At 41.6% G+C, this 23,264-nt stretch overlaps 1 protein-coding gene across 2 annotated transcripts in view; it reads right to left on the bottom strand.

The window, feature by feature from the left end:
* The window catches only part of LOC139411401 (amyloid-beta A4 precursor protein-binding family A member 2-like), a 68,441-nt gene extending 46,353 nt beyond the window's left edge, over positions 1 to 22,088 (bottom strand). For both annotated transcript variants that reach the window (XM_071157707.1, XM_071157708.1), the window contains exon 1: positions 22,000 to 22,088. The gene's annotated coding sequence lies outside the window, so the exon portion shown is untranslated. The remainder of the gene's footprint in view (positions 1 to 21,999) is intronic.
* Between the last annotated feature and the right edge of the window lie 1,176 nt (positions 22,089 to 23,264).

The following is a 23,264-nucleotide window of genomic DNA, read 5'->3' as shown; positions in this document are numbered from 1 at the left end:
ACCTGTGTAATGATCATGCTGTTTAATCAGCTTCTTGATATGCCACATCTGCAGGTGGATGTATTATCTTGGCAGTGGAGAAACGCTCACTAACAGGGATATAAACACATTTGTGCACAAAGTTTGAGAGAAATAAGCTTTTTGTGTGTATGGAAAATGTTGGTGATCTTTTATTTGAGCTCATGAAACATGGGACCAACACTTTACATGTTGCATTTATATTTTTGTTCAGTGTATTTATTACTTGCTAGACATAAAATACTGTGAAAACACCAGCAAATCAGCTACAAGTGATTTAGATTATGGAAATCTGTTCCAAAAGTATTCTCACACATGACAGAGATGTAAGCAAGGTTGGAACTGATAATATTTTAGTCATATATTATATCTGTTTGGTCTTATTGTGGTCAATTTGCAGTCCACAAATAATTTGTAATCACGTTCCCGCCGCCTGACCACCCGCTAAAGAAAAAAATAATTGTAGTTGATGAGTCCTGCAATAGAGATTGGATGGATTGGATATGACAAGAAATATTTAAATGACACATTACACCTTAAATGGGAGCATATAATTTGATTTGATATAAACCCCCAAATAGTGTTGAGTTTGAGGCCATAGGAGTTGAATTAACTCGTGATTATATTGTAAGAGTAAACATTACTCTAAATAAATAACTCTAGAGTACTGAACAACACTGCAGAGAATTAAAGTAAGAGAGTTATTTTCAATGAATACTGTACGGAGTGAAACGCAATGATGCATAGTTAAATATCAACACTAAATTGAGCATATACAACTCTGTTGCTAGAGTACCTTTTACTCTTTTTAAACTGGGACCAAATGTTATCTGTGGCAGAATTTGATTTTCTTCAATTAGAGTTCAATTTACTCTGTAATTTTACTGTGTATGCATCTGATTCTCCTAATGTGGTAATACACAAGAGGCAGGGTAGGGAAGGTCACTTTCTAAATGGAATCCGTTAGTTACTAATTTTTCCAAAATTATAATCAGTAATGTAACTTTTGGATTACCCAAACTCAGCACCGTAGTCTGATTACTTAAATGCTGCTCTCATGGAATGGCATGCCTTGAGCACGACCAAAAAGTGCTATTTGCATGTGAAAAATTAATGCCATGTACTGCATTTGCTATAGGCCTATTGATTACGTTTTTTTGTTGGTGGCACTTTTGACAACTCGATAATTTGAGTCTGTTTAAAGGGAGAATCCACAGTTGAAACAATAACCAAGGGCTCACCCTGCCTCTGATTTGGTAAAAAGCTGAGGGATGGGCCTGTAACCACTCACATTAATAGGCAGAGCTATGGATACAAGGTCTGACCATCCATGATATCAAAAGTATTGTTTCAACCATGCTTTGGAGGCTATACAGTGTTTGTTTACAAACATTGGATTAAAACAAGCTTATATTTTGGGTTGTCCTGCGGTGTGACAGTTGAACTAAGCTAATGAGGCATTAATAAGTTATATTCTTTAAGAATCAATGAGCATACAGTATATTATTCATTTATAAGTCTGAAAAATGGATGTGGCAACTACATATCGCCCCTTTAAGTCTGTCGAAAGTGTGCGAGCTTTAGCATATGTATGTTAGGCCTATGGATATTTTGTTTTGAATCAGCACAAATTCGATTGAGCAATAAAAGCACCAGTCGTGGTCTCCTTAAATTAAACTAGTTGTTGAAAGTATGGAGCCCAATACCATGGAGGAGTTTATAAGGTAGGAACACACTCAAACTTTTATTCTAAAGGCTGGGATCCACGCTATGCAGCTGTTGCAAGTGCGCATTTATCATGACTGTCCACTGGTCACAAAACAATGATTGATAGGCAGCTTAAACTTCATAATTTCAACCATTATTGGGTTAAAATACACATACAGGGACTTCGGAAAGTATTCAGACTCCAAGGCTTTTTCCACATTTAGTGAAATTACCTCATCCCCATATTATTACTTACCCTCTTGTACCCCAGTATTTCTACTTGCACATCATCATCTGCACATCTGTCACTCCAGTATTAATGAAATACAAATAAATAAACAAATATTCTGATTCATTAAGTAGCACTATTCTTCTGGCAACATAATGGGGAGACGGAGCAGAGGGAGAGAAGGAGATTGACAGGCAGCACGGGAAGAGGATTCTGCTGCTTGGCTGTACACACACACACACACACACACACACAATGCTGTCTCTTATAGAAACACACCTCCCTCTGGCCAGATGTTTTCTGCATGATAAGCCTTGTGCCGACACATCCTTCCTCCCCCAAGGCTTCAGGTGGCACTGGAAGTGATTTGCACATCGTATTGTTACTGAGACCCATTTGGACGCACCAACCTCGCTGAAGAGATTCCTTACACTAATCAGAGCTAACACCACAGCACAGAGACACTAATGTTATCTTACCACATCTTCCTATCCAGAGATAGCTTCTGTTCGTGCTCAGGCTGGAGTGCTGATTAAAGCTGGGCTGCTTCTTTGATGTCCTAAAACAGCCTGTCTCCCTTTACCAACATCAGATGATACTGAAGGGGAGAGGTTTTTCAAAATAAAACAACACCAGAGCAAACCAGACTGATCACCTGGGCCCTCAGTGTGAAGTGACAGAATTGTTATTTGGGGTGTTTGTGCCTCCATCTTGGATACAGAAGCATAAGAGAATAGGTTTCCAGCATTCTAACAAGTTGCATCCTACTTTGCCTTCCAGGAGAGGTTGCCATCTGCAGCTATTGACAGTCTGGGTGGAAACAGGGCAGATTCTCCCGCAAATCTTGACAAATGGCTGGAGTCACAAGCTGTGCCCGATAGGCTACTGTAGTAGAGTCCAGCCATTATAAATCTCAGCCCCACATCCTGCCTGTGAAGGTACGCTTCCACATCCACATTCATGTTCCACTCCACAATTAGAGCCTAGAGAGGATCCATCCAGCTTCAGAGGGACAGATAGTTTGTCAGGGGAGAGGAGAGATGAGGAGGGAAGAGAAGGGATGAGGAGAGCCTGCTGACAGCATGGAGAGAAGAGTGTTACTCAACGAGCATGTGGGAGATGCCATGACTATAGAGTGCTGATGTTCACGGTCGGGCTGCCATCGTGGGTCCTCAGAGGCCATGCGGGCCCACTCCTGCTATTACCCCATGTCATAAACCCTGTCGGAGTCTGACAGACTATTCCTAACCAGCACACCTAAGTGTTGTTCTGTGCCCCCCTGCCCCCATGCCTGTGCCCATTGTTCAGCCATTTTAATTATCAACCATCATTTGGTTTAAGACAGGGTATAATTAAATAATTGTTATGTGTGGCACACAAAAATCTAATAAAGAAAAATCTGATCAAGATCAATAACATTACTGCAGCAAATCTAAATGCTTAGGAGAACTGATAGTGCCAGAAGAAGCATTGCCAGATGATAAATGTATGAACAAGTAGCACCAAGCTGAGCGATCTACCAAACAATGCCCAGGTTCCATCGGAGGATTAAACTGCTTTGAGCCAATAGTAAGCAGCGCTGTGTGACTCATCCTCCCAGGGGAAGACACAGTTTGCAGAAAAAAGACAGAGAGAGAAAACAACCAACTGTGCTTGTTACTGAGAACACAGTGCCAGTTAGGAGGCAGAGCAGAATATATTATCACCTCCTCTTCAGGTATTGGAAGTTTAGCTGGGACATTCCCTATGGTTTGCTCAACTTCTCTAGGCACAAAACAATCAGCACATTATCTCTGGCGACTGCAACGTGTCCTGCACATGCACACACATGCAATACAAACACACGAAAGCATGCAGACACACACACACTCTCTCCTTTTCTCAGACAGATAAAGTGTCAGCAACACCACTGTCTCTCCCGCTCAGCCAGGCAGTCACATTGTGCTCTGGTTGCAGTATCATCTCATGCCCTGGGGCTCCGTTTGGTCCCAGAGGCCCCACTCACACTGCAGTACACTGCAGCTGCTACTTCTCTGCATAAGACCATTCAGATCGGTCGCTGGAGATGCCAACAAATAACACGTGTTCTGTTGATGGGAGGAGAGTTACCAACACCTGCAACAACTCACAATCAATTGGAATGCATTATCTAGCAATAACCAATTACAGTACATTACTACAATATGGAAAACCAAAATACTGTGCCAAACTTACAGTATCAGTAGGCCTGTCAAATTTTTACATTTGACATGTGGTGAAAACATATAGCCTAATATAGTAGCTAGCTACAGATGTAGGATCTTAATTTGATCACTCCTTTGTTGATGAGAATTTTCCTACAAAGCAGGATATGCATACTTGTAGTATATTCAAGGTTTAAAAAGGCTTCTAAAGTTTGTAATTTCCATTTAAAAATGTCAGACTTGATTTGCCCTAACATAAAATGTATCATCCCCTACAAAGAAATATCCATGAATTATAATCCACATAATAATTCAAATCAAATTGTATTTGTCACATGCGTCGTAAACAACAGGTGTGGACTAATAGTGAAATGCTTACTCACAGGCTCTTTCCAACAATGCAGAGAGAATGAAAATAGAGAAACAATTTAAAAGTATAAACAAGTAATAACAGATACACAATGAGTAACAATGACTTAGCTATATACACTGTGTGTACAAAATATTAAGAACAGCTATTTCCATGACATAGGGTGACCAGCTGAAAGCTATGATCCCTTGTTGATGTCACTTGTTAAATTTACATCAGTCAGTGTAGATGAAGGGGTGGAGACAGGTTAAAGAAGGATTTTTAAGCCTTCGAGACATTTGAGACATGGATTGTGTGTGTGTGCCATTCACAGGGTGAATGGGCAAGACAAAATACTTAAGTGCCTTTGAACGGGGTATGGTAATAGGTGTCAGGTGCACCGGTTTGTGTTAAGAACTATAAACACTGCTGGGTTTTTCAATCTCAACAGTATCCTGTGTGTATCAAGAATGGTCCAACCCCCAAAGGACATCCAGCCAACTTGACAACTGTGGGAAGCATTGGAGTCAACATGGGTTAGCATTCCTGTGAAACACTTGACACCTTGTAGACTCCATGCAATGCAATATTAGGAAGCTATTCCTAATGTTTGGTATACTCAGTGTACAAGTTTATGTTTAGGGGTACGAGGTAATTAAGGTAGTGTGGCAAAGAAGTGGGTCGAGTGATAAATGGCAGAACTAATAATCGGGCTCTGCCCTCTCACTAAAATGGCCATCCCGTTCAGAACTACAGATCACAAAATGTCAGACTTCCAAAACTACAATTCCCAGAGGCAAGGGGAACGCTCAGGTGGGGCCGACCCACAGATAAGAGATCAAGACAAACCAGGAAGAGAGAGAGGAAGGGGCTGGGAGGATCTGTGAACCATATATCGACTGGATTTACCGTATATGAGCCAGGAAGTGGGTAATCTGAGGTTTGTAGTTTTTCAACTCTTTGCCTATCCAAGATAGTGTACATTTGGTCCAATTGCACTTCCTATGGCATCCACTAGATGTCAACAGTCTTTATAACCTTGTTTCAGGCTTCTACTGTGAAGGGGGAAAGAATAAGAGCTGTTTGACTGGCAGAATTCCATGAGCTCAGTCTTGTGTGCGCCTGTGAGAGCGACCTGTGTTCCATTGCATTTCTAAAGACAACGGAATTGTCCGGTTGGAACATTATTGAAGATTTATGTTAAAAACATCCTAAAGATTGATTCTGTACATCGTTTGACATGTTTCTACGAACTGTAATGGGAACTTTTTGACTTTGTCTGGACCTAGTGCTCGCGCCTCAATGAATTTGGATTTGTGAACTAAACGCGAGAACAAAAAGGAGGTATTTGGACATAAATAAACAAACATTTATTGTGGAACTGGGATTCCTGGGAGTGTATTCTGATGAAGATCAAAGGTAAGTGAATATATATAATGCTATTTCTGACTTCTGTTGACTCCACAACATGGCGGGTATCTGTATGGCTTGTTTTTGTGTCTGAGCGCTGTACTCAGATTATTGCATGGTGTGCTATTTCCGTAAAGCTTTTTTGAAATCTGACACAGCAGTTGCATTAAGGAGAAGTATATCTATAATTCCATGCATAACACTTGTATCTTTTATCAATGTTTATTATGAGTATTTCTGTAAATTGATGTGGCTCTCTGCAAAATCACTGGATGTTTTGGAAGCAAAACATTACTGAACATAACGCTCCAATGTAAACTGAGATTTTTGGATTTAAATATGAACTTTATCGAACAAAACATACATGTATTGTGTAACATGAAGTCCTATGAGTGTCATCTGATGAAGATCAAAGGTTAGTGATTCATTTTCTCTATTTCTGCTTTTTGTGACTCCTCTCTTTGGCTGGAACAATGGCTGTGATTTTCTGTGACTAGGTGCTGACCTAACATAATCGCATGGTATGCTTTCGTCGTAAAGCCTTTTTGAAATCGGACACTGTGGTGGGATTAATGACGGCCTAGGAACGGTGGGTTAACTGCCTCGTTCAGGGGCAGAACGACAAATTTTCACCTTGTAAGCTCGGGGGATCCAATCTTGCAACCTTACAGTTAACTAGTCCAACGCAATAACGACCTGCCTCTCTCTCGTTGCACTCCATAAGGAGACTGCCTGTTACGCGAATGTAGTAAGCCAAGGTAAATTGCTAGCTAGTATTAAACTTATCTTATAAAAAAACAATCATAATCACTAGTTAACTACACATGGTTGATGATATTATCTAGCGTGTCCTGCGTTACATATCTGACTGAGCATACAAGTCTCTAAGTATCTGACTGAGAAGTGGTAGGCAGAGGCAGGTGCGTAAACATTCATTCAAACAGCACTTTCGTGCGTTTTGCCAGCAGCTCTTCATTGTGTGTCAAGCATTTCGCTGTTTATGACTTCAAGCCTATCAACACCCGAGATGAGGCTGGTGTAACCGAAGTAAAATGACTAGCTAGTTAGCGCGCTAATAGCGTTTCAAACGTCACTCGCTCTGAGCCTTTTAGTAGTTGTTCCCCTTACTCTGCATGGGTAACGCTGCTTCGAGGGTGGCTGTTGTCGTTGTGTTGCTGGTTCGAGCCCAGTGAGGAGCGAGGAGAGGGACGGAAGCTATACTGTTACACTGGCAATACTATAGTGCCTATAAGAACATCCAATAGTCAAAGGTTAATGAAATACAAAATGGTATAGAGGGAAATTATCCTATAATTCCTATAATAACTACAACCTAAAACTTCTTACCTGGGAATATTGAAGACTCATGTTAAAAGGAACCACCAGCTTTCATATGTTCTGAGCAAGGAACTGAAACGTTAGCTTTCTTACATGGCACAAATTGCACTTTTACTTTCTTCTCCAACACTTTCTTTTTGCATTATTTTAAACCAAATTGAACATGTTCCATTATTTACTTGAGGCTAAATTGATTTTATTGATGTATTATATTAAGTTAAAATAAGTGTTCATTCAGTATTGTTGTAATTGTCATGATTACAAATTAACAAATAAAAATCGACCGATTAATCTGCTTTTTTGGTCCTCCAATAATCGGTATCGTATCGGGCGTTTAAAAATAGTAATCCATCGACCTCTAATAGAGATTGCGTCATTTGTGGATCTGTTGGGGAGGTATGTAGGTATGGCCATGGAACCATTGGGGTGGTTCCAGGGTGTCTGGGATAATGATGTTTATGTGAGCCATGACCAACCTTTCAAAGCATTTCATGGCTACAGATGTGAGTGCTATGGGGCGATAGTCATTTAGACAGGTTACCTTGGCGTTTTACAGACCGAGTCAGGGAGATATTGAAAATGTCAGTGAAGACACTTGCCAGCTGGTAAACGCATGCTCTGAGTAGGTGTCCTGGTAATCCGTCAAGGCCGCAATATTAACCTGTTTAACTAGGACTGGGCGATATCAAATTAAGTGGATTAATTAGAATTTATGTTTTTGCGCGATACTCCAAACACCTATATCGCAAGATTCTAGGTTGTTATTTTTCGTTTTTATGAGTGTTTATGTCCGCTTGTTCTCGTGTTGTATTTTTGATCTCGTCTCTTTCGATCCTTCTGTGCTGTGTGCACCTCCTCATTTACACCAGAGATCTATATAAGGACGAGATGCACCTCTCCGCCCTCACAATGGGAGTTGTTGTCCCAAGTTGTTGTCTCAAATCTGTCGTTCTGCCCCTGAACAAGGCTGTTAACCCACTGTTCCTAGGCCATCATTGAAATTAAGAATTAGTTCTTAACTGACTTGTCTAGTTAAATAAAAGGTAAAAAAAAAAAAAAAAGTCATGAAGGCAAGGCGACAAGCCTAGGTCTAAAATAAACCCATAGAAACGCATTTGGCTTAATTTATGGTCTGAATGAAACCTTTCACTTCATCTATGGTTTACACACACATCAAGCCCCTCCCCTTGCCTCTCACGCCAACAAGTTGAATGATCACGTCATCCTCTCTGAACAAGCTGTTTCAACTCGCTACTCTCATTTGCAGAATCGGTCATATGGACACCAAAACACATCGAGACATTTTACTGTACTAGAGACGATCACTTTTCTAACGATACCCTTTTCAACTATCAAATTGCATGCAGAGCAGATACTACTAAAACAAGGGTATCAATGAACATTGATTCTGGAAAATGTTCAGTTTTGTCGCGTGCGGCATTAGTGTACCGCTAGCAGCATTTTAGCCAAAGACTGTTATACTAGCTGTCTAGTCTGTTTTATAAATGTGCAATAAACATAAAACACAATTATAAGGAATTGGCAACTTATTCTCATTCTGAGAAATAAGGTAAGCCACTTGATTTCAACATCTGAACAAAAGTGGACAAGCTAACATGCTTTTCAAACAGTTGGAGACAGACAGAAGGGTGTGTTCATAACAATTCAACTGTTCAAACTTGTTAGCTAGCAAATAGATCAAAATTGGCTAAACTTGATGTTGAAATATATAAGATTGGTCGGCTAATCACTAGCACGTGGGTTTGAGAGATTGTTGATGAGACCTGTGTTCATTCTCTATAGCCTAATGCCTGCTAGAAGAAGTTAGTCATTATTAGTTCATGTGCATTATGCATGGTTTAATTACATTTATAACCAAAAAGGCCATTTTCATAGACAGACTTGAAAGCCTGATCATTGATTATTGCAACAACAAAAAAAGCAGGTTAAACTATTTTGATAAAATAATGCAATTATTAGTGGGTCTTATGGTTGTATAAGTCTTATATTTAGCCTAGGTATAACTTCACAAGCCCTGAATTCATTAGATTATTGCTGACTGTTTGAAATGCAGTGTATATTAACTTTAATTGTAAAACCATGCTTATCTAGAGATTTCTTATATATATATGAGTTGTCCATAAGTTTGAACCATAATCGCCCATCCCTATGTTTAACCTGTTTCCAAATTTCCTGTTGCAGCAAACTGGCTCAAATTAAGATTCTACATCTGTACATGGTTGAACATATCATATATTGTCCTTAGGAAGTGATGACTGTAGTATGAGTCGGTGTAGTAGCTTCTCAGTGTGTGCTAACAGTGTAGTGTATTTGCCCTTCTTATCCGTTTTGTTAAAGGTGAGAGAGGTTGTGTTGATCCTCTACCAGTGTTCTGCAGACAATGTTAAGTCCCTACAATAGGCTGCGGTGTAGGTGACACCTCTAGGAGATAAGACATTGAGGAGCACACTGCTGTCTGCCAATAACTCCTCTTAGCTGAATCATATGCCAGGAGCTGACATCCATTAATGTTACATTACACATCCTCTATGCTCGTTGATCTCTGCCATAACACTTAGTCCACTCCATTAGATTCTTCAAACAAATCACAGGAACATATGCAATCAGCCATCATTAATTACACACACAGGGCTTCAATTGCTATGCATGCACAGAAATATTCTCCATTCTAAATGGATGAATAAGTGAAAGTACACTATCCTCTACATAAGGCCTGACTCAGAACATAGATATCTCTGCAGTCCAGAGGAATGCACACACACACACACACACACACACCAGGTGAGGTCCAGAAGGAAATCTATTCCATCGATCTCCTCTAACCTCTCCCTTACAGCAGACGATTCATTTTAAAAGGATTGCTAATCTTTTCCAAGGCCACTTTACACCCCATCAACCTTTTTACAAGGTTTCCCACCTCCTGAGATGCCTTGCCCTTGCATCCCAAAGCAATCATTGGACTCTTCTCTATATTGTAGACACATAATCGGCAGCAATCAGCGGGAAAGGAAATTAAAGGGATTGAGGCAAGAACTATGATAAACACACGGTTATCGGTCAAAATAGTACGCATTCACCTCTAGATGTATTCCCCTTAGCCTGGGCGCTACGGTATATACATGGCCAGGCAGTATGACTCTGCGACACCAGGTAAGACATTATAGAGGTTAGAGGCTGGCTATTAACATCTTGCTCGAGCGAATGTGATCAGAATTAAACCAGGGGTGACATACAGGTCGGGTAAGTTCAACGCTGTAAGTGCTGACACTAGAGCTTGTAATATTATTTCAGTCACCAGCTCTTCCCTTCAAAACGCCTTCTTAATTCCTTCATTAGAATGCATGAGCTGGCATCTTCACCATGGCAAAAACAAAGCAAGGTTATTCTGATATTCTGATTTGGATACTAAGGAGCACTACGAAGAATGCCCAGTCAAGAAGTGCCACTTTTCTTGTTCAACACTCATCCTTTGTCGTCCTCATATTTCAACTATCTTACTTCATTCAGCACAGAAGACAGTTCTGTGTCAGCTCTACCCTCCTGTCTCCCCCTCTATTAGTCAGCAGAGTTTGCTAACTGATACACATGACGAGTCAGTACGAGTCAGCATATAAATTACAGCACCGCAAGTGAAGCTGAGACTGTGTTGCCTCTCAGTGAGACTTCTGAGCAGGAGAGAGAATAACATTGGCTGAGGCACTTTTTTATTTTTTTAACTAGGCAAGTCAGTTAAGAACAAATTCTTATTTTCAATGACGGCCTAGTGGGTTAACTGCCTGTTCATGGGCAGAACGACAGATTTGTACCTTGTCAGCTCGGGGATTTGAACTTGCAACCTTCCGGTTACTAGTCCAACGCTCTAACTACTAGGCTACCCTGCCGCCCCAACTTAAGTCAGACCTAAAACCCCTACTAAAGTAGAATCCTATATATTTTTTTAAATGTTGTTAAAAATAATTACTTCTGCGAGAAAGACAGAGGCATGTCAGACTTTTCAATTGATATTAATTTATTCCCAACCACAGCGACACGTCAGATACGTACAGTAGAAAAATAAATGCATAACATTTGTTCAGTCAAAACTTAACAGAGAGATGGAATACATAAATTTGATGTGATGCAGAGTTGACATAAAAATAAACATTTGTGCATATTTGTTATAATCCATCTTTGTTTCTACTCTACCATTACATTCCCTTTGCCATTACATACTCTGATAGGAGTGTTAACCCTAGTCATTACAACGAATGAATCTGAGAAAAGGCAGTTAACCCACTGTTCCCCGGGCGCCGAAGACGTGGATGTCGATTCACAGGGGTTAGGTTAAATGCGGAAGACACATTTCAGTTGAATGCATTCAGATGTAAAACTGACTAGGTATCCCCCTTTCCCATATCAGGACCCCTAATGTCATCTGGGGTTTTGATGTGTCTGCTGTTTGTCATCCATCAAAAAGTGATACTCCATCTGTGTGACAATTCAGGGGATATCTGTCTGCCCATCGTCCCAGAGAGGAACCTAATGATATTTCACCAGACTATAGTTCAAAGCAGCTGTTCCACCAGGATATCAGATACAACACAATGTGTTTACAACTGACTCCAGAAAGGAACTGTCCAAGGTGCTGAACAGCATACAGATAACAAGGTGCACTTCATAAGCAGGACTATTGACGAAGCAAAAAATGTACATTCATGTTTCATCACGTTTTGTACTATGATACCTAGCACAAATGAAATCTCGGAAATATTTGGTCAAACAAAATGTCTACATATTTCTAGCTATGCCATCACTACCCAGATATAACAGATCACATTCAGATGGATGTAAGGGCTAGATGTCTGAGGAGCTTAGTCCATACTGGCAGTCTGTCTTGTGAAGGCTTGCCCCCCCCCTCCTCCCTCCTCTCGCTTACTCAATCTTCCTCCCTCTCTTTCTCTCCCACCCTAGCTTTCTCTCTGATGGTTTTGAAAGATATCAAACTAAATTGGATTCTATTTGAAGGCAGCAGCACAGTGTCCTCACATGAAATATACATCTATATCCTTTAAAAGAGTCTAAGCCAGGATGGAGTAGACGGAAGGACATGAAAATAGCTGTGCAGCGACGCTCCCCATCCAACCTGACAGCTTGAGAGGATCTGCAGAGAAGAATGGGAGAAACTCCCCAAATACAGGTGTGCCAAGCTTGTAGCATCATACCCAAGAAGATTTGAGGCTGTAATCGCTGCCAAAGGTGCTTCAACAAAGTACTGAGTAAAGGGTCGGAATAGTTATGTAAATATGATATTTCAGTCAAATAAAACATTTACATTTGCAAACATTTCTAAAATCCATTTTAGAATAAGGCTGTAATGTAACTGTGGAAAAAGTAAAGGGGTTTGAATACTTTCCAAATGCACTGTACTTCCAGATAAAAAAATAAATAATTAAACTGGTACCGGGGGACCTTCAGACGAGTCTTGTCGAGGCCTTTGTGCGTCTTAAAGTTTAAAAAAACGACATGTCCGTGAGAGTCCCACCTTTATACGGAAGGGTCATATTGGTGTGTAGCCCAAACGCTACAAACAGGTGGGCAGATCGACTGTACGGACTTCAGACGAGCCCCAAGTCTCGCTCGCTCTCTCTCTCTCTCTCTCTATGCCATAGATCAAACTCCCTCAGCTGGTGTTTCTAAATTAAATCCATCATGGCATTGATGAACCATCATTCGAAATGTCTCAAACTGCCAAAGATACAAGAGCTACTGCAGTTACTTAGATACACATCAAATTCAATTGCAGGCTAGCTCTTTGCTGTGTAACGTATCAATGTTATATCAAAACTTAAAATAAGTAAATGTTTTAATGGCTGCTGTAGAGAGAGAGAGAGAGAGAGAGAGAGAGAGAGAGAGCAATCCAGCTGTGTGGCAGTGTATTGTAGCAGATAGCCGGAGCCCTCTCTCCATCTAAATGTTAGTGTCATGCAATCCTCCCAGAAACACAGCGGCTAATGAGCAGGTCCACTGAATACAGTCAAGCCAAAAGTAGGAATAATGACAACATAGGAAGCACAAAGACGAAGGTGGGCTTTGTTGACCCACAACCAGCGGTGTAAAGTACTTAAGTAAAAATACAACTTAAGTTGTTTTTTGGGGTGTGTGTACTTTACTCTACTATTTATATTTGTGACAACTTTTACTTTTACTTCACTACATTCCTAAAGAAAATGTACTTTTTACTCCATACATTTTCCCTGACAACAAAATGCTTCCATACATTTTGAATGCTTAGCAGGACAAGAAAATGGTCCAATTCACACACTTATCAAGAGAACATCCCTGGTCTACCCTACTACCTCTGATCTGGTGGACTCACTAAACACAAATGCTTCATTTGTAAATGATGGCTGAGTGTTGGAGTGTGCACCTGCCTAAAAATGGTGCAGTCTGGTTTGCTTTATGAAAGAAATTTGAAATTATTCATACTGTTACATTTACTTTTGATACTTAAGTATATTTAAAACCAAATACTTTCAGACTTTTACTCAAGTAGTATTTTACTGGGTGACTCACTTATGAGTCCTTTTCTATTAAAAGGTATCTTTACTTTTACTCAAGTATGACAATTGGGTAGTTTTTCCACCACTGCAGCAATGTACAGGACGACTGGAAATAGGTATAGCAAGGTCACACACACACACCTGCAACCTCACTATGCCCACCTACATAGAATATAATAGCCTAGCATACTACATACTGTAGGCCTACAAATTCCCAAGGACAAATAGAAGCAGACATACATGCTAACTACTATGAGAAACAAGAGTATGTAGATAACAGGGACTTTCAGACTGTATGTATGCAGAAGCTAAAGTTTTTCTCACACTTGTCACAAAGCTGCCGTCACTACTAATGATAAATGAGGCCTCTCTAGGCTACAGCCCCCCCCAGTTACTTTACAAAAGAAAGAATCGAACCGAGATGAAAGAGTAATATGGATTGTTGATCTGCATGCTTTTAGTTCCACGCTTTGCTCAATTTGAAGGTGTTTTGAAGGCACAGGAGAATTCTCCTTGCCTCCCTCTTGGGGTGTTAATAAGCTTTCCTTTAGTGCCACCCATGATTTATACAGGCGTGAATGGGGCTTTCTCTAGGGGCTTCAAGGTTTTTCTTTGTTGCCAATTTTTTTTTTCTCCAAAAGGTGGCTCCATTCAGCTTCTGAAAGTCTGTGTAATTGGGTTTAGTTCATTTAAATGCTAATGTCCTGGGATCTGGAAATGACATGCAGATATCACCTCATTGATTTTGAGAGACACCAGCTCGCCATTGACATAATGTCTAGAGATTTGAATCAGGGCTCCTTAAAGCTCAGATAACTCAACAGAAGCATTCGTTCCGCCTACATGACACAGATATACTTGCCGATAAAACCAGCAAATAATATAATGTGCTAGGGTTGTGAAACGGTCAAAAATCATGACAGTCTTCATCGATAACTGACAGTTATACGGTAACTGTGTCAGCCCTATAATGTACTGTAGTTAACATGTTAAATGGAGTTAAAGGACTGGTTCACTAAATGGCATGTTATAGAAGGGTTTTTGAGAAATATAGAATTTGTTTTTGAGAAACTTACCCCAGTCGCAATAGACTTCCTCGTTGCTCCTTGTGCATTGTGGGGGCGTTGAAAAACAAGAACGCACCAAAAGCGTTATTTTAGAAAGACACTTTATAGTGATGCAGGTCTTTAGACGTTGTGCACATGAAATTGTGTCATTAAGAACTTTACCCGCATGTTATAGATTTGTTTTTATCCTGTTGCAACTCAAGCAATAACTCTCCCGTCCACTCTAGCAGCAGGCTACACGGAGAATGACCCAGCTGGGTAGGGGAAACAGCTCAAGTCACACAAAGTGGAATGTAGCCTCGAGGATAAGGTTCAGTAGGGAAACAATGTCATGTGTACAACATCTAAAGACCTACATCGATATACTGACCGTGTGTCCATTTCTAAAAGAACTTGCAGTATTTGGGTGTTTTTTGTACACCCCCACACTGCACAATGAGCGACGAGGAAGTCTATCCCGGCTGGGGTAAGTTTCTCAAAAAACAAGTGATGATTTCTAGTGTATAACACCATTTCTACACCCTTCTACTGTATAACACGCCATTTACATAAAAAATAGAAATGCACTTCAGAAATAATAAACTAACTCTTTAAGATTATAATTTAGTAAGGGTTTCAAATTGGTACAATACATAACCTACGTAAAATAGACGCTCGTCTATATTCTCACTCCACACTGTGTGACTCCAAGTGTATGGCATACCCTCATTGCTCTAAAGATTAAAAGTGTCATGTCCTGGTAGCCTTGGCCCTTAAACACTGAAATAAAATGTCTCAGCATTCAATCAGCACACTCAGCAAAGCCTATATGACCCAATGCCCTCCTGGTATATGAGGACTGTCAGACATCCACATCTCTCATAGCTGAAAACCATTTCATCTGGGTCATCCACCAGGGCTAGAGGTCACTGACGAGACAGACCAAATCTCCTCCAGCAGCACACAGCACCGTTCATACTTCACACTCGGCCGGGCGGGTCGGGCAGAGCAGGTGGGTGTGATTGCGTTCAGTGTGACGCCAACAACAGACGGAAGGGAAATAACTGTGGCAGGCAAGCAGTGTACAGCGGTTATTGACAGAGGAGCAAGAGCATGAGGAGGAACATGCTCTCTACAAGAGACCGATATGAGTCACACACACTGTGGGAGTTATTCACAGGCGGGGGGGCTGGCTCTCTCCGTTTTCCCTCTGCCAGGAAACTGCTCAGCGCACATCAAACGGCTTTCCACCCTAGCTATGAAACCCTCAAAGGCCGAATATCAGAGTGCTCCTCATTTCTCATCCCTGCAGATAAACAGCACACTTTAAAGAAGGCGTCGGATTTTGAAGGATGATGGTTACAAATGATCAACGAGAAGGGTGTTGAATCAATATGCCACTAACCAAGCCAGCCTTGACTGCCTTGGGCCCTCTCTGTCCTCAACACAAAGTAAAAGATCTGGAGGGGAGACCTCTAGTCTCAGATATCACGACTTGGTACTAAGTCATCCTTCCTGGTATGACTTTGATTGAACAATCAAACCTCTATGTGGACCGAGAAATGATTTCCCCTTGAAGAGCCCCATCATTCATTAGACTAGACCGTGCTAACTGAACACCTGGTGGGTAAGGAAGGGTAAATGCGGTGTCTAAAAATACGGAACCGGCGTCCTTCTCATCCCTCCACAGCAGGTAGGTCAGGTGGCCCTGCTAATTACCTAATCTTCCTAGCAGGGCATAATGGTGGCTGCCATCATCACTCACTAACCACTAGAGCATTTAAAAAAAACGCCTGATGACTTGCTGTTTTTAACTTCGCTTTTATATTAATGAACATCAGTGCCTCAAGACAAATATATAGCCACAAGCTTCAGTTTTTGAATGAACAATTCTGAATAAATGAAAAATAATCCTACTTTGAGTTCTTTAAATAATTTTCCAAAGTTGTATTTCTCTGTTCACTTTAAGCATTAGACTGAGATAGCGAAGGAGCAGAGTATTCTGAAGCCATCACACAGCATGGTATGACTAAGGGTGGGCTCGATGTTGACGGAGATCCCCAGCAAAATGCAGCAAAATGTTTTTTAAAAACATGAAAGATTGTAATCACACAGCTTGTCCCTGTGATGCAACGACTTCAAGAAAACACGAAAATCCCCTTTCCAACATACACGTCCTGATGACATACTACAACCATCCTGGCAATTGAAAGCCCACACCAATCCCATGAAATTCAAGAACATTTTAAACTGTGGACAAGCAACTACACAAAGTGGCCATGTGATGGAATCCCCCTAAACAGTTCAGCTATTCTGAAAGGAAGGAAATACATGGGGCCATACAGGGATGTTTTAGAGTGTAAAAAGCTGTCACAATGCCACGAGATCAAAGAGTAGCCTCTGACTATACTCTCCTCGTCCCAAATTCACAGCCACATCTCTCATAACACAGTCATAGCACACGGCTGACAGCTCTCCTGCAGGGTTAACATTCTGTACTAAAGGAACATTACCACAGGTTTAAAACGTCAGCTCACAGACACAATTCACACAGAGGTGTCTATTACTGGGGGCTGAGTCACTTGCTTACTGGTGCTCTTGCATGCCGTCCCTAGGAGGGGTGCGTCACTTGAGTGGGTTGAGTCACTGACGTTATCTTCCTGTCCGTGTTGGCGCCCCCCCCTCTGGTGCGTGCCGTGGGGGAGATTTTCGTGGGCTATACTCAGCCTTGTCTCAGGGTAGTAAGTTGGTGGTTTGAAGATATCCCTCTAGTGGTGTGGGGACTGTGCTTTGGCAAAGTGGGAGGGTTTATATCCTGCCTGCTAGGCCCTGTCCGGGGGTATCGTCGGACGGGTCCACAGTGTCTCCCGACCCCTCCTGTCTCAGCCTCCAGTATTTATGCTACAATAGTTGTGTCGGGGGCTAGGGTCAGTCTGTTATATCTGGAGTATTTGTCCTGTGTGAATTTAAGTATGCTCCCTCTAATTATCTCTCTCTCCTCTCCCGGAGGACCTGAGCCCTGGGACCATGCCTCAGGACTACCTGTCCTGATGACTCCTTGCTGTCCCTAGTCCGTCGGGTCGTGCTGCAGCTACCGTTTCAACTGTTCTGCCTGTGGCTATGGAACAATGACCTGTTCACCGGACATGCTGCCTTGTCCCGGAACTGCTGTTTTCCACTCGCTCCTCTACAGCACCTGTTATCTCTCTCTCTGAATGCTCGTCTATGAAAAGCCAACTGATATTTACTCCTGAGGTGCTGACCTGTTGCACCCTCTACAACCACTGTGATTATTATTATTTGACCCTGCTGGTCATCTGTGAACGTTTGAACAGCTTGGCCATGTACTGTTATAATCTCCACCCGGCACAGCCAGAAGAGGACTGGCCACCCCTCAGAGCCTGGTTCCTCTCTAGGTTTCTTCCTAGGTTCCTGCCTTTCTAGGGAGGTTTTCCTAGCCACCGTGCTTCTACATCTGCATTGCTTGCTCTTTGGGGTTTTAGGCTGGGTTTCTGTATAGCACTGTGACATCAGCTGATGTAAAAAGGGCTTCATAAATAAATTTGATTGAGGTGTCTGTGTGTCAAATATAAAACATTTTTTGCTACTTTCTGAGCCAGATTACAAATCACAAATGGTTCACCTGGATTGCTATCTAAAATTCTGATCACAAAGACTGTTTTAACCAAATTACTTCTGAGCAGTAGTTTATTTATTTATTTTGAGATAGCATTTGACATTTAAATGGTCTGAAAACAGAAAAGCTACTGATAAAGGTTTCCATTTGTACTGCTACAAAAATACACTAATGTTCCAGGCAGTAATACCATGCAATAACTGGGGTAGTAATTGTCATCTCTCAAACGAGTTCCTACATTAATCAACTCTCAAACTGATTTCCTTGGGAGCGTTGCAGGCTGAGAGACGTGTCTAGAAGCTTATCTTCTAGACATTTTATTTCTTATCTTGGACACAACCTCCCCAGGGGGCAACTGACTGGCCTTGGACATCAGTAGCCTACATGACTGGCTTGCAAAGAAATGAAAGGACACATCATACATCTTAAACAGCTGTCTGTGACAGTAGTTTTTGAGGTGAAAACGGTTCTGTTCAAACATAACATTTGAATTAGGCTACTATGAAGGCGTAGCTTGCGTCTGTCATTCACAGGACCACAGCCGAATCTAATTATCTTATCTTGATTAAGTGTACAGTATAATGCTGTAAATATGGTAATAGCCATTTATCTGAAAAAACTGAGATCAAGCCTTAGCTGATGCGCTTGGCCCAGTCATAATAATCATCAGCCTGAGCAGAAGGGAAACAAGATCCCCAAGTACAACCTCTCTCTTGGCTCTCTCTCGTCCGCAAGAGTCCAATTTAGAATTATCCTGCTGCTGCATGAATAGCATCCCAGCAGCCTGCTGCGACACAGTGTTTGTCCTTCAGCTCCTGTGGCACACATAAAACAGGAATGAGCAGAGGGGCACCCTCTCTGACAGCTGGGAGAGGGGAGAGGGTCAGGAGAAGGCGGGCCGCCAGGCGCCAGCCAGCCAGAACGTGAAGCTGGTCTCGGGCACAGAGTGAGCCCACCTGCTGGGGACCGAGGTGCCTCCAGAGCCGCACACCTTCCCCCAGCGGGCCATTTTAAAACCGGACACCTGCTCTAGGACAGAATGGCCATTTACTAAGTAGAATTTCCAAATGTGATTGTAACGTCACAATAGGTGTGCAAGTATTATCACGCAAATGTTATTTGGGCACAGACGTTAATTCAATGTCTATTCCACGTTAGTTCAACGTAATTACATTGAAATGTGGAAACCACGTTGATTCAACCAGTGTGCGCACAGTGGGTATTATGTAAAACAACCCAAAATGTTGGGGTATTTATTCATCTTTAAAATCAGTCATCATTTCCCTGTAATCTAATTTACAGTCATCCTGAAAGCAAGATACACAACATGACCAAAGGTATGTGGACACCTGCTCGTCGAACATCTCATTCCAAAATCATGGGACATTAATATGGAGTTGGTCCCCTCTTTGCTGCTATAACAGCCTCCATTCTTCTGGGAAAGCTTTTCGCTAGATGTCAGAACATTGCTGCGGGGACTTGCTTCCATTCAACCACAAGAACTTTAGTGTGGTTGAGCACAGATGTTGGGCGATTAGTCCTGGCTCGTAGTCGGCATTCCAATTCCTCCCAAAGGTGTTTGATGGGATTGAAGTCAGGGCTCTGTGCAGGCCAGTCAAGTTCTTCCACACCGATCTCGACAAACCATTTCTGTATGGACCTCGCTTTGTGCATGGGGGCATTGTCATGCTGAAATAGGAACGGGCCTTCCCCAAACTGTTGCCACACATTTGGAAGCACAGAATCGTCTAGAATGTTGTATGTTGTAGCGTTACGATTTCCCCGCACTGGAACTAAGGGGCCTAGCACGAACCATGAAAAACAGCCCCAGACCATTATTCCTTCTCCACCAAACTTTACAGATGGCACTATGCATTGGGGCAGGTAGTGTTCTCCTGGCATCCGCCAAACCCAGATTTGTCCGTCGGACTGCCAGATGATAAAGCGTGATTCATCACTCCAGAGAACGTTTCCACTGCTCCAGAGTCCAATAGCGGCGAGCTTGACACCATTCCAGCCGACGCTTGGCATTGCCCGTTGATCTTAGGCTTGTATGCAGCTGCTCGGCCACAGAAACCCATTTCATGAAGCTCCCGTCTAATAGTTATTGTGCGGACATTGCTTCCAGAGGCAGTTTGGAACTCTGTATTGAGTGTTGCAACCGAGGACAGAAGATGTTTACGCGCTAGGCGCTTCTGCAGTTCCGTTCTGTGAGCTTGTGTGGCCTACCACTTCGACTGAGCCATTGTTGCTCTTAGACGTTTCCACTTCACAATAACAGCACTTACAGTTGACCGGGGCAGCTCTAGCAGGTCAGAAATTTGACAAACTGACTTGTTGGAAAGGTGGCATCCTATGATGGTGCCATGTTGAAAGTCACTGAGCTTTTCAGTAAGGCCATTCTACTGCAATTTTTTTCTATGGAGATTGTATGGCTGTGTGCTCGATTGTATGCACCTGTCAGCAACAGGTGTGGCTGAAATAGACGAATCCAGTCATTTGAAGGGGTGTCCACATATTTTTTGTATATATAGTGTATATGAAAAAAACATCAAGGCCTTCATTAAAATGTGTATTGAGCTAAGACTGACATCAAACCCCTAAGGCAAAAATTCCAAACATGCTGTCATCAAGCTGTCATCTCACAATTCAACAGTCTTGAAGCAGTTATAATTCCTACCAAGCCTGACTAAAGGACAATCAAAATGTAATCAGAGCATGGTTTGGTCTAATTTAAAGGCCAATTTCAGATTTAGTTGGGCTTGCTTTTATGTAGGCTTTCAAATAAATTTCTTTCAATATGCAGCAGCATCAGACAGACCGGACATGAGTTGACTCCACTGAGTTTACCAACCCTGACATGTCTCCTTGAGTTTCTATAGAACAACACACCAAAAACAATTACAGTGAGTATGCTGTCTGCTCTGTCCTCTTGTATGGCTAGCTCTGGAACTGAGTGGTACACAACAGACAAAGGAAAACAACCCCAAGAGCATCAAAAGCAGACAGTTTTCATTAGCAGTCCATTTTTTGTATGGAGCTGGTGTGTGTGAGTGAGAGGACATAGATCACCTTACAATTACACAAGTCAACAAAATACTTTTTTCAAGATGTATCAATGGCTAGGGTACTTTATTGCACAGCCTGCTACAATTATGACAACATCTGAAGTAGATGTGGCCACAGAATGTTTTTCTCCATATACACCATGATTTTCAGATACAATTTTGACAATACATTTGTTCAGATTAGATTTATATTCCCAGCATTTAAGCAAATGAGAATTTAGCGTGTATTGGATAATTAGACACATTTACCCGCATTAAAAGTGTGTCGAACAGGCGGTTAAAAATGCATATTGGTGAATGAGCTAGTTGCAGATGATGAGCCTATGCCATGGTTGCTGTCTGCTGTCTTCAAAAGATGCTCTAGGAATAATGGACCAAAAAACACCTTTCTTTTCGACACACCGGTATAAATCAAGCATTTCTTTGTAGATAAATGAAGGCCACACTATCTTACCTGCTGAATTCAACGTTTGTTCTTCGGTCGCTCAAATCACCTCCCTTTCAGAATTGTGAAAGCTGATGATGCTTCCAAGACACTTGCACGGGATCAGATTACATCGAGAGAAAGCGACCAGCCCCGGAATCTGAAAAATAGAAGTACCAGTTGAAGCGGCCCCGGAACGTGTATAAAGACCCCACTGCAGTTCTCCCCATTGGGTTTCCAACAGAGTTTGTGAAACACTTGTGTTTCTCCGGTCGTTACGGTGGAGTGGCGGCAACCAGAGGCGATAGACTCGAACCCCACCCAGTCACCGAGAATGAAACGATAATGGAGAGAAGAAAATATTGGTTTACAAAAGAGTGCAGTGCGACCCATGATACAAAACATCCTATTTATTTTTTGTTGGTTACAGTTAATTGGCTATAGATTTGCGTTTAGCCTAACATAAATCATGCATGGACGAGAGAAAGAAAACCTCTGAATCATATTTTCTGCACTTTTCAAATCACTTTCATGCAGTGGCGGTTCTAGCTTGTATTGCTCCCCACGCACTAAATGTAATTTTTATTCAGACATTTGGAACAACACAAATAAATAACCATAACATTTAAAACCATGTAACTATAAAAAATATACACAAAAATAAGACTCATAAATATCAAAAATAAGTAACAAAGACAAATAAATCAACACATTTGTTTCTGGCACTAGAGCATCAATACATTACCCATCCACCAACACTGTCAACCGAGTCGAGTCGAGACTAAATCAATTGACCTTGGTGGTGTGCAGACTGGTTTTATATTATTAACAATTTTGCACAAACCAGAAAAAAATGCAACAATATGTCTGTGAAACTATATATTCACAGTATTATGAATGAATTGTAGTGTGACAAATTTTTCTCATTGCATTAATACTGTACAAAGTTAGGGGTGCGCTATTTGATAGATTCCCCCGCTCCCCCTACCTCGGGCTTCCAGTGTGGAGACCTGAGGTCAACCTATCCCCGCCCCATCTCGTACTTCTGAGTGTGAGACCTTCCCAGGGCGCCCACCCCAACAAGGTTAATTGACCCACAGTCCCACACGGTGATATGATATCCTTGACGTGATGTAAAAATGAGCGATTGAAAGTCGTTCGTGCAAATGTCACCATGGGTATAGGTTGCCCATGTCGCCTATACCAAAATCCGCTACTGCTTTTATGGTAGTGACAAAAATAACTACAATGTTATTGTTGTAAAATTGGATGAGGTTAAATATTTGTTTAAATCT

This window comes from Oncorhynchus clarkii, chromosome 6, assembly GCF_045791955.1.
Source record: "Oncorhynchus clarkii lewisi isolate Uvic-CL-2024 chromosome 6, UVic_Ocla_1.0, whole genome shotgun sequence".
Classification (NCBI taxonomy): domain Eukaryota; kingdom Metazoa; phylum Chordata; class Actinopteri; order Salmoniformes; family Salmonidae; genus Oncorhynchus; species Oncorhynchus clarkii.
The sequence above is the reverse complement of the archived record's forward strand: the minus strand, read 5'-3'. Positions and strand labels throughout refer to the sequence as shown.